An 11,634-nucleotide genomic window follows, 5' to 3' on the forward strand; every position below is an offset into this window, starting at 1 on the left:
TCTTTTTCTTAATTGACACTCTACTTTTATAGCTTCCCTTTTTATCGTTTGTATAGTTTATATGGAAGTTTTACAGTTCATGTGTCCTTATTTCTAGTCAAATATAATGTTTTAAATGCATTGGCATTGTGAGCCACCTCAGGTCATTTGCAGAATGTAAGGGTGGTAGGGGGATCTGGATGGCTCAGTCAGTTAAACGTCCAACGCTTGATTTCGGCTCAGGTCGTGATCTTGTAGTTTGTGAGCTCGAGCTCCACATCGCACTCTGTGCTGACAGTGCTGAACCTGCTTGGGATTCTCTCTCTCTCCCTCTTTCTCTCTCCCTCCCCTGCATGCCCTGTCTCTCTGTCAAAAATAAATAAACATTAAAAAATTATGTGTGTGCGTGTTTGTGTGTGTGTTAATTTTCAGTTTGGATGGGTTGTTAGAAAGCAAAGAGGCATTTGTTAAAAAGTTGAAAAGATTTAGCTCTAGGTTTTCTAAGCCCAAAGAGCATTCCACCCTCAGCAAGTATACTTTTGTTCTCTTTTCCCAGCCCCCATTCCATATTATCCCATGGGTAAGGCTGGGGTTTCTTTGTCTGGGAAAGAACCACATTGGTTCTTCGGGCCTGAATGAGAAAGTCAGAAAAGGAAAAATAATATTGACCCCTATCTTCACTCCACTGGAATTGCCCACCTCCCTCCCATTGGAATTATACATGAAGGGCCGCATTCCTTCCATTTTATGGGGTTTGACCTGTGATGTCCTGAGGCTGGATGTGAAAGCTCAACAGGATGGCATTTTATAGCAAACTGATCTAGGACAGAAGTGTTCCGCATTCCCCTGGAGCATTTTTCTCCCACTTTCCTTTTGTGGTTTCAGAAACCTGTCTATGTCTGCTGCAAGAATCATTAGGTCTTGGGCTCAGATCTCCTTCCTCTTACCAGGCCTGGTATTGACTCCAAGTGGGAGGGAGAGTCAGCATAAAAGTATTTCTCTTTTCCTTCTTGAAGGGGGTGTGTCCTGGGTTTGTCTGCCTACAAGGGCAGCAACATGCACCAGGAGTTGCTTATGAATCGGTGGACTTGCGTGAGTGCCAGTGAGCTACTATTCAGATACTAGCAATGTCTTTCCAAACAGCAGTAAGAAGCGATTGAGCCACAGGTGCACTGGAGGAAAGGCTCCCTAAGGCTGTGACGTGAAGAGAGGAATCACCAGGTAAGCCCAAAGCTGTGATTTGATTCCTTAGAATGTGTATTACTATCACCCAGTACTACCAGTAAATTTGAGATCCCTTACCCCTGGGGAAAACTCTGATTTCAACAACTCATTTCCTAAAGACGGTTAAATAAGGGAACAGAGAATGGAAAAAGCAATGAGTAGAGACAACAGAGATCATCCTCTTGGTGACTATATAAATTGAGGAGATTTGCTGATTCGAAGACTCCAGGTTTTCTAACTCAAAGCACACACGTCTCTCTATCAATTATAACCCAGTACCCCCTATTCTTCAGGTGTGCCTGGGAGGTAGATTGGCTGGAATAAAGAAGGAGCCACCAAAGAAATTTAAAATATCAATCCCATGACTTCTACTGGTTAGTAATATATTAGCTTTAACAATCCCTTAAAATACAAATATGCTTGAGAAGATTAAGTTTATTTTCACTTTAGGATGAATTCATATAAGTTTTGCATGAACCAGTATAAATCTGGGAAGTACTTCCAATTTACCTCTGTCCCTGGACTCGGAAAAATCCCAAAATTGACCCTTACAATTATCTCCCTGATCCTTCCCACTAATAAATATAAAGCAATACTCTGTATTTTCTGACCAAAAGGCCTTGAAAATTGGTAATTTTTCTTTTCCTTTTTCTTTTTCCCCTTTTTTAATGAAAAATTTATGTGTGTAAACTTGATATCCCAGATATGGGAAGTTACTGAAGAAAGTACAGAAGGAAGATCAAGGTGGAAGAGATGTAGATAAATGATATCTGTGGCTTTTCCGTAACGATATCTGTTAAACTAATCCTGATAATAACACACAGAGGTGCGAAATTACAGATAGGAAAGAGGTAATAAAAATAGGTAAGCATATGTTCTATAATTTATTAGAATATTAGCACAGCCTTTTATTTATTTTTTCTTTTCCTGTAATAGACCACTGCTAATTTTACAACCATAATCAAAATTAAAAACAATCTTACAAAATAGACACAGAATACTATATTCAACTACTAGTAAGTATTAACACTTCGAGCACATTATTTAAGCTTTTCGTGCTCTGGTGACTAAATGTGCTAAATGGTGGCAAAAAGCATTAGGACGTAAAATCAGAGCATATGCGTGTTGAGATTTTCCAGGTTGATGTGCAAACACTTCTGTTTTGTACACAGCAACAAGCTGTTGGGAACTGTTGCTGACATGCCTCACAGGTATGCATGCCCTGCTTCTCTAAAATGACAGTAAATTTCTATAATATTTTTAAAGTTTATTTTCATTCATTTATTTTTGAGACAGAGAACATAGGCAGTGGGAGGGCAGAAAGAGAGGAACAGAGAGAATCCCAAGCAGGCTCTGCGCTCTCAGCCTGGAGCCCAGCATGAGGTTGGATCCCATGAACCCCGTGGGGCTCGAGCTGATGAACTCGACTGTGAGATTACGACCAGAGCCGAAATCCAGAGTCTGCACTTAACTGAATGAGCCATCCAGGCACCCCTAATTATTTTTTTAAGTAGGGGTAGGGTCCCATTATAGGGTTTGTCTCTTGCTGTGCTGAGGGTAAGGGGAACACCAGACCTTTGCACCCACATGCCCTCTGATGTCATTCATTCATTCATTCCCCAATTAAAGGACTGCGAATATTCTCCTAAAAAAATAAATGAACCCATTCATTTAAACTAGCGTCTACGTGAGTGATTTAGCACTTTGGTTGGGAGCAACGGTAAACCGGAAGCATCCAGAGGGTACTGAGTATCGAAGGGCATTACCAGAGGTAGGGGCGTGTCGTAAGGGTGAAGAAGTCAGAAAGTGGAGAAGTGGCATCCTTGGGACAATGTCACTGAATTCTCAGTTTTGCTTAGTGCCACTCCTTATGAAACCATACTCCACCCAATCTAAACATGTATTTACAACTTTAACAATATTCCGCCTTGTTTTCTTTCTCAAGTTCTTTGGCAGGAAATACCCGTAGCTTCAGAAAAGGGGAATCGCTGTTCCCAAACACACCAGGGAGTTCTAGTTGTGCTCGAGCAGGGAAGTGCTCCCTGGGTGTCAGGGTCTCCAGAGTTCAAGGATAGACAGACACATGGTCTTACTAGCTGTGAAAATAACCGAGAAAGTTGGAGGGATAGTGCAAGAGGTCTATAGACCCTCTTACCACACCTCTTCCCTCAAAGCCAAAGATAATCTCAGGAGCTCCTGTTCAATGGTAGGTGGAAACCTGGTGTCTGCAATGTTGAGAATGAAAATCCATAAGAATGAGTGTGAAAGTGTCCTGGAATCTCATAGGGTCGTAGTAAAATTCCCTGTGCAGTCAGTTGAATAAATAACAAGTAAAGAGGAGAACAGCAGAGAGAGGGTATGTAGTTCTCAAACTGTGAAACTATAGTTAAATCCCGTTGATGAGGGTTATCAGGGCCCGATGGTGTTTTTGGGTCCTCACTGCAAGTGTCACTTTTTAATCTCCGAGGCCCACGAACCTTGGAAACTCTCGTTTTTTGTTTTGTTTCAAATAAAGTCTTTTAAAATTAAGACGTTAAATAAAGTCTAAGATAATTTCTTTATTTGATTTATTTATACTAAGATTAAGTAAACTGATTGTTTAAGTTCCTTTCTTGTTTGGGGATAAGCAGCCATTTACTATAAATTTGTGATATTAGGATAGCTTGACGCAATGGAACACATTCACACCTGCAAAGTTTTGGGTAAAAAAATCTCCTTGTCTTCCTTCAGGAGATTATATTTTCTGTGAAAACCTTGCACACTTGTGTTTGTAGTTTAGCCTAATTTTGCTCGAAGACTTCTGTATACTTAATCTCTTAGAGAATCCAGCTGATTGTTTCTCATAAGAAAGTTAATGATATATTTCTTAGGCATGTAGCACTCTACAGTATTGTTGATCAAGATACGAATTAAACAAGTAAATAGTAAAAAAAAAAAAAAAAGACACAGTGGTACAATTCACAAAAATATAAGTCAGAACTTTACTATATGACAAGGATTATCAAGGTGTCTTGATAAAGAATGGTTGAGTCAAGAAACATAGTGGCCATAACTGGTTGTTCATTTGGGGGAAAATGAAAGTAAACGCCTATTTCATACCAAAACCTAAAGTAAGTCCAGAAGAATTAAAAGTTTAAGTGTACTTTTTAAAAAATTAAAAAAATTGTTTTACATTTATTTATTTTTGAAAGACAGAGACAGAGCACAGTGGGGGAAGGGCAGAGAGAGAATGAGACACAGAATCTGAAGCAGGCTTCAGGCTCTGAGCTGTCAGCACAGAGCCCGACGGGACTTGAACCCACAAATCGAGAGATCATGACCTGAACCGAAGTCAGACGCTCAACCAACTGAGCCACCCAGGTGCCCCTAAATGTATTTTAAAATGAAGGTTTAGAAGGAAATGTAGAGTACTTTTATAATCATTTTATAAAACATGTTTTTGAGGTTGACTCCTAGTTTGAAATACAGAATGGAAGAGATTGACAGATGTGATTTCATGAACATTTTGAGCTCTTGTGCAGAACATAAGAAGTTAAGACCAAAGACAAATGAACCCAGGTTTATAACAGAAGTGAAAAAAGAGCCAATATCCGTGTTACATAAAAGCTCCAAAGAAACAGTTCTTAAGAAAAAGTAAACATTTCAATAGAAAAGCTTAGAACAATGACTTAAAAAGTCAAGCCAGGAAAAAAAATACAAACGGCTAATACACATCTGAAAACCAACGCTTATTCTTAGTGATAATCAAAGACATGGAAATTAAAGCAATGAGGAAAAAAATTTGCCTATCAATTTGGCAAACATTAAGAAAGGTGCTGGGGGCAGTGTGATGAAGCTGGCATTTCTACACCTCATGGGGTGGGGAGAGGAGTGCAAATGAGGAGGACATGTTGGCCATGGGGATTAGATGACAAAGTGCTTAGAAGCAGCAATCCACTAACCTGGAAAAAACCCCGTTTGCCTAGAATTAAGTATACACAAGAAAAAGCTTAACAGAAGGAACATTTGAGGGCAGATGGTAAGTAAGAGTCCAAACAATAAATTTGCCACACTAATGCGTCTTTATCTGAACGTAGAGTGGAGCCTGGAAGGTTTCGGAATATGGACTGACATAACAGTTGCAGGATAGGTGGAATGCCAGGAAACTGGTTCTATTTCTAGAAGAATCACTTGGGGAATATGATTGAAAAACTTGGTTTTACTCTTCAGGAAATTATGATGAAAATACTGTTAACAGGCAGAGGGAAACCAAGAATGATTGTTTGTTAGTGTATTTGAAATAATTACGATTTATCAGTCTACGCATTGAATGCAAGTCGGAGATTTGTTTTATTTAAAAAGATCCCAAGAAGAGTTTGTTTCGTCTTTAATCTGACCTTTCACATAAGAAGTTGCCACGAAGCCTAGTTCTTTCCAGTAGGCCTGACAAAGTGTATTTTCATCCTTTGACACTGAGGACACTCATGTTTGTTAGAGGGATAGCTTTAAAATGTATATTCTCTTTCTTGAACAAAGAAAGCCTATTTGTAAGGAACTCAGATGGAGATCAAATTAACAATTAGGATTTTATTGAAACCATGTCCCAAGCAACAAAATGCATTGGCTCAAAGTCCAAGAGGAAGATTAGATTCTTTTAGGGAGAGGACTTTAGAGAAATAGTTGATAAATACATTTTAATGAGTAAACATCACTTTAAAGAATCAATATTTAAAGATAACTCTCTATTTAGGATTTGTATCTACCTTTTTGTTTTCTGCACGTGTGAAATGGAAATAATTCCCACTTTATTTACAAGATTGCCAAAATAACCAAATCGATACATACGAACGTGTTTTGTAAACTAGAAAGAATTATTCTGATGTCTTTTTCTTACGCAACCATCGCCTCCCTCAAGTGCCGTGCAAGTACTTTTTCAAAGGAACAATCTAAGAGGAAGTTCAAATTCCATGGGTTTCACCCACGGAGTGATGTGGGGAAGATGGGAAATAAACCCGGTCTGGGGATTCCAGAAAGGCTGGGTGCCCATTGCTGAGCTGAAGGCTTGCCTGGAAGAAACAGCTTGGCACCTTCTCTGGAATGCCATTAATCATCTTTAAGGGCTTGGTGGTAATGTTGACTCCACTGAACCATGAGTGACAGGAGAAAACCTTCAGTTACAAGAGGTTGGAATAGAGCCAATTGCTGAGGCCGGCAGTCAGGCTCTTACTACAGAATTGAGCTGCACTTGTCTATAGGAAATGAACTGGATTAGAACATTTGTGTTGGGTGCTGAGCTCAGAACAACAGATTGACCTGTATCTAAGATACGAAGCACAGATGAAATGACTTTAAAAAGCCCAGAATCTTTGTTCATGGAGAGCACGCAGTGTGCTAGGCTGACAGCACCAGCAGCAGAAGTCCTCTGCAACTGAAGTTCCCATGAGCGACAAAGGACACACAGACTTGTAAAAAAATGTATCTTAATTTTTGGAACAAGAAGGATCAGATGAGGTGGTAGGGTCACAAACTGAACTCTGAAGGGAGATGCATTCAATGAAATGTTGGAGAGTTTACATAGGAAACAGACACCCCAGCAACCCAGCAGTTCTTCTCAAAAGTGGGTCTGGATCACTCTTATGGGCAGAGATAGGATGTATGAACAGCCCTCCTGACTGTGCTGTGGACGCCAGTCCCTGGCACAGTGCCTGGGAAATTGGAGGCTCCCAAATTAATTAGAGTTTAGCAGATCGGTAAAGTGTCCTGGGGAAGGAATGACTGAGCCAAGTCCTTCCTTTGGTCTCTTCTAGCCTTATAATTCTAGGATTCTTAAAAATCACACCTATTCTCAACCCAAGGACTCATTCTTAGTAGGCTTTCAGCCCATCTCAAAGGATGTTCCAGAATTAGGATAACCAGTTTGAAGAGAAAACAGGTCTAAAGCCCAGTAAAAACTTTTGATCTTTCTCAGGTTCGATTTGATGACTGACACACACTAAGGAAAAAAATAATAAATAAATAATATGCAAAAAGAACTTGAGAAATGGGCATGTAACAATAGAATCAGAATGTGAATGGATCTGAACTTAACTTTTTCCGTTGGTTATTTTATAGAGGAGGAAACTGAGTCCAGTGAATTTTTTTTTAACTTTCACAAGTTCTGACAGGTTAGAGACAAACCTGGGGTTACATTCTAATTAATCAAGGTCTTTTCCACAATGTTTATACAACAAAAGCATACTAAAAACACACTAAAATGTAAAATACGTGCTTAAGATTGAACCATGCACACTATTTATGCAGATATTCACTGAGATTTCAAATAACTTTAAATTATAGTTCTTCCAGAAGTTTGTCTAGCTCATAAGATTAGCCAAATCTCCCAACATTTTTCCAGATGTAAATTCGTGGTCTTCTCTGTTCCCATCTATGTTTTCATGTTTTCTACTACATCTGCCTACTTAAAGGAAGGAGCACAAAGAAACTCTTCTCGAAGGCAACAGGCCCAAGGATTCCTACACAAAGACAGATCCTGATGGAAATGTTACCAAAGAGTTATAACATAAGACACAAAATAAAACCAAGGTTTTACAGGTCTTCTGCCTATAAAACAATCAGTTCTATCTGAGTCATGATTTCCTTCAGATCCTAGCTGGAGATCTGCTCTTTGCATTAGCGTGTATGTGTGTGTACATGTGTGTGTGTGTTTGTGTGTGTGGTATGCACATGCCCATGTGAGTCCAAGATAGAGAGGAGGGAGACAACTCTACTGGGATTTCTTCTATTTATAGAGGAAGAAACAATCCCATAAATATGGGTGCCAGGAAAGCAGCCCAAGGGGTCAATTGTGCCTAAGATTAGAAAGTTGCTAAAAATTCTGGGAAGTGTAGGTGTGAGCAGTTCTAACCAAGCACCACTGTTGATAAGGTGACAGCTGTTGACGTAAATAAACAATATTTGGAGCCCATAAATACATAACTGGAAGAGTGGAGAGACAATGGACAGCCTTCTCCACGGGCGTAATAGCAGATCCTAATGATTGTTCTCTGCAAACTGAAGGACAGGGATTATCAGGAGTGAATTCACGTAAATGAATTCAAGGAAGTGACAGGAGTCTTGCCATGGCCAAGCCTTCCCACTGCAGCCAGTGCCAGCGCAGCTGTGGGTTAGGAAGCATTGGCCCCCAGCTGCCACAGAGCAAGTGATGTAAACACATATACTCTGGTGACAACAGCTCCTCGTTTGTAGCTAAGACACAAGGATTCAGAGAATTTTTAATAATCAGAACTCTTTCAGCTTGGAAAGGAAGTCCTGAAAATACCATGAGGGTGGCCTCGAGTAAAGGCAATGTTAAGTGGGATATAGTATTACCTTACCCTACACACACACACACACACACACACACAGTACTTCTTGACATCTACACTGTTGATGACTCTCCTTTGAGTCAGAAAATTCAGTGACTCTGAGGCTGAGATCCAGTCTTCTATTTACAGAGTAGTGGCCATCAACCTGGGAACATCTTTATTTGGTAAGTTAATTTGATTCACAGTCAAAGTCAAACTCTGGCACAATTCAACAAGTAACTCTAAAATCTGGTGCTGAAATTGAAATATGGGTAATGTTAATTTTAATTGCTAACATCACTGAGGCTTATCACCTACCAGGCATTTTTGGGGGTACTTTATATGTAATAACGCATTCAAATCTCCTAAGAACTTCTGAATTATATACTATTTCCTCCATGTTATAGATTAGTAAACTGAGGTATGGAAAGCCTGAGAAAATGTCAGAGGACATCCACTTGATAATATCGAAGCTGGTACCTGAACCCTGGACAATTCAACTAGAGTACTTGTTATGACCTATATGCCTTGAGATACCACTTTCCCACCTTTGACTAGTTGTCAAATAGAGGGTGCCTGGTTAAATTTGAATCTCAGAAAAACAACAAATAATTCTGGACAACGAGTAGTGTCCCAAATGTCATGTGGCACATACTTAACACTAAAATATTAGTCATTGTTTACCTGAAATCCAGTCTTCCAACTCTGTCCCAGGAGGAGGTGTTTGCACCAAGGAAGCAAAGAAAAAATTTTGATTAATTTGAGCTTTGGTCTCAAACCCCAAATCAGAATGCAGATCACAAGATTGGCCTTAGTGCGGAACTCCTTTTTCCTACCCCAGAACCAGTCTAGAATAATAACTCTCAAACCTGCCTGTAGGCCAGCATCTCTAGGTAGCTTTAATAATGCACACAGCTGGGCCTAGCCTGTTTGAGATTTACTAGGCTCAGGGTGGTATGCAAGCACTTGTATTTTCTAATAAGTTTCCAAGTGTTTTCTTTTCTTCTCCTCCTCTTCTTTCCCCGTTCTGTTTTATAGTCCAGCTATTCATGATTGGCCTACAAAGCAGTGACTGGGAATCACTGGTCTGAAATTCTGTCTCTAAGTGGCAATTTACCATTTCTAGCAAGTTCAAGCAGACAGCCTGGAACATACCCTCCATATGGGCGGAGGAGTGGATAAAGAGGCCAAGAGTATGAGAAAGTTTCCTTACAACACCCAGGCTGTCATCTAGGCCTCATTGAGTTGAGTTTGCAGGCTCCAACCTGGACAACACAGGGGAGAGAGAAGATTTTTCAGAGAGAGATTGAAAGAATTAAGAGAAAGAGACATATGAGGGCCAGGCCTCCCAATGGGACACAGACCCTGGCACAAGGAGAGGGTAGATCACACCCATATGCACTGTGACTGCTTCCCTCTTTGAAATCTTCAGCACTACAGATCGCGGTGCAAACAGTGCTCAGGAACTGACATTAAAATGGTTTCCCTGGAGGTGGAGAACAAGTCAATATGGGGTGGGAAAGAGTACAAGCTTCCTCTGCAGTGTGGCTGAACTCCAGGAAGGTATTAGAACTATTGGGATTTTATCAAGATAAGTTTCTGCAAAGCAAAGGAAATAATCAACAAAACTAAAAGGTCACCTGTGGTATTGGAGAAGATATTTGCAAATGACATATCTGATACAGGGTTGGTATCCAAAATCTATAAAGAACTTAGCAAACTCAACACTTAGGAAATGAATAATCTGGTTAAAAAATGGACAGAAGACATGAATAGACATGTTTCCAAAGAAGACATTCAAATGGCCAACACACACATGAAAAGATGCTCAACGTTACTCATCATTGGGAAAACACAAATCAAAATCACGATGAGATATCACCTCACACGTGTCAAAATGGCTAAAATTAACAACACGAGACAACAGCTGTTGATGAGGATGTGGAGAAAGGGAACCCTCTTGAACTGCTGGTAGGAATGCAAACTGGTGCAGCTTCTCTGGAAAACAGTATGGAGGTTCCTCAAAAAGTTAAAACTAGGGGCACCTGGGTGGCTCAGTCGGTTAAGTGTCTGACTTTGGCTCAGGCCATGATCTCATGGTTCATGGGTTCGAGCCCTGCACTGGGCTCTGTGCTGACAGCTAGCTCAGAGCCTGGAGTCTGTTTCAGATTCTGTGTCTCTATCTCTCTCTGAGCCTCCCCTGCTCTCTCTCTCTCTCAGAAATAAATATAACATTAAAAAAAATTAAAACTAGAACTACCTTACTATCCAAAAATTTTACTGCCAGGTATTTCCCTGAAGAATACAAAAATACTAATACAAAGGGATGCATACACTCTGATGTTTATAACAGCATCATCTACAATAGCCAAGATATGGAAATAGCCCAACTGATGAATGGATGAAGAAGAGGTGGTATATATTACCTCTATATAGAGCTGGAGAGTATTACACTTGAAATAAGTCAGTCAGGGCGCCTGGTTGGCTCAGTTGGCTAAGCGTCTGGCTTCAGCTTGGGTCACGATCTCACAGTTTATGAGTTTGAGGCCTGCATCGGGCCCGGATAGCTTGGAGCCTGGAGCCTGCTTCAGATTCTGTGTCACACTTTCTCTCTACCCCTCCCCCACTCATGCTGTCTCTTTCTCAAAAATTAATAAGCATTAACATTTTTTTAAACTGAAATAAGTCAGAGAAAGACAAATAGCATATGATTTCACTCATATGTAGAATTTAAGAAACCAAAAAAAAAAAAAAACAAAAACGAGAAAAGGGAAAGAAAGAGAGAAAGAGAAACCAAGAGACTTGACTATAGAGAGTGAACTGATGCGAGGTAGGTAGGAGGAAGGGTTAAATAGGAATGGGGACTAAGGAGGGCACTCGCTGTGATGAGCACTGGGTGATGTATGGAAGTGTTGAATTGCTATATTGTACACCTGAAACTAATACTACACTGTATGTTAATTAACTAGAATTTGAATAAAAACTGAAAAAAAGGACATATCCAAGGGCACATCTCAGAAATAATCAAGTTCTGTTTCACAGACTTGTTCTGTTATTTAACTATTCTGTTCTGTTATTTACACATATATTCTCATACATTTTATTATAT

The sequence above is a fragment of the Hyaena hyaena genome, unplaced genomic scaffold, assembly GCF_003009895.1.
Source record: "Hyaena hyaena isolate Hyena2069 unplaced genomic scaffold, ASM300989v1 scaffold_55, whole genome shotgun sequence".
NCBI lineage: Eukaryota > Metazoa > Chordata > Mammalia > Carnivora > Hyaenidae > Hyaena > Hyaena hyaena.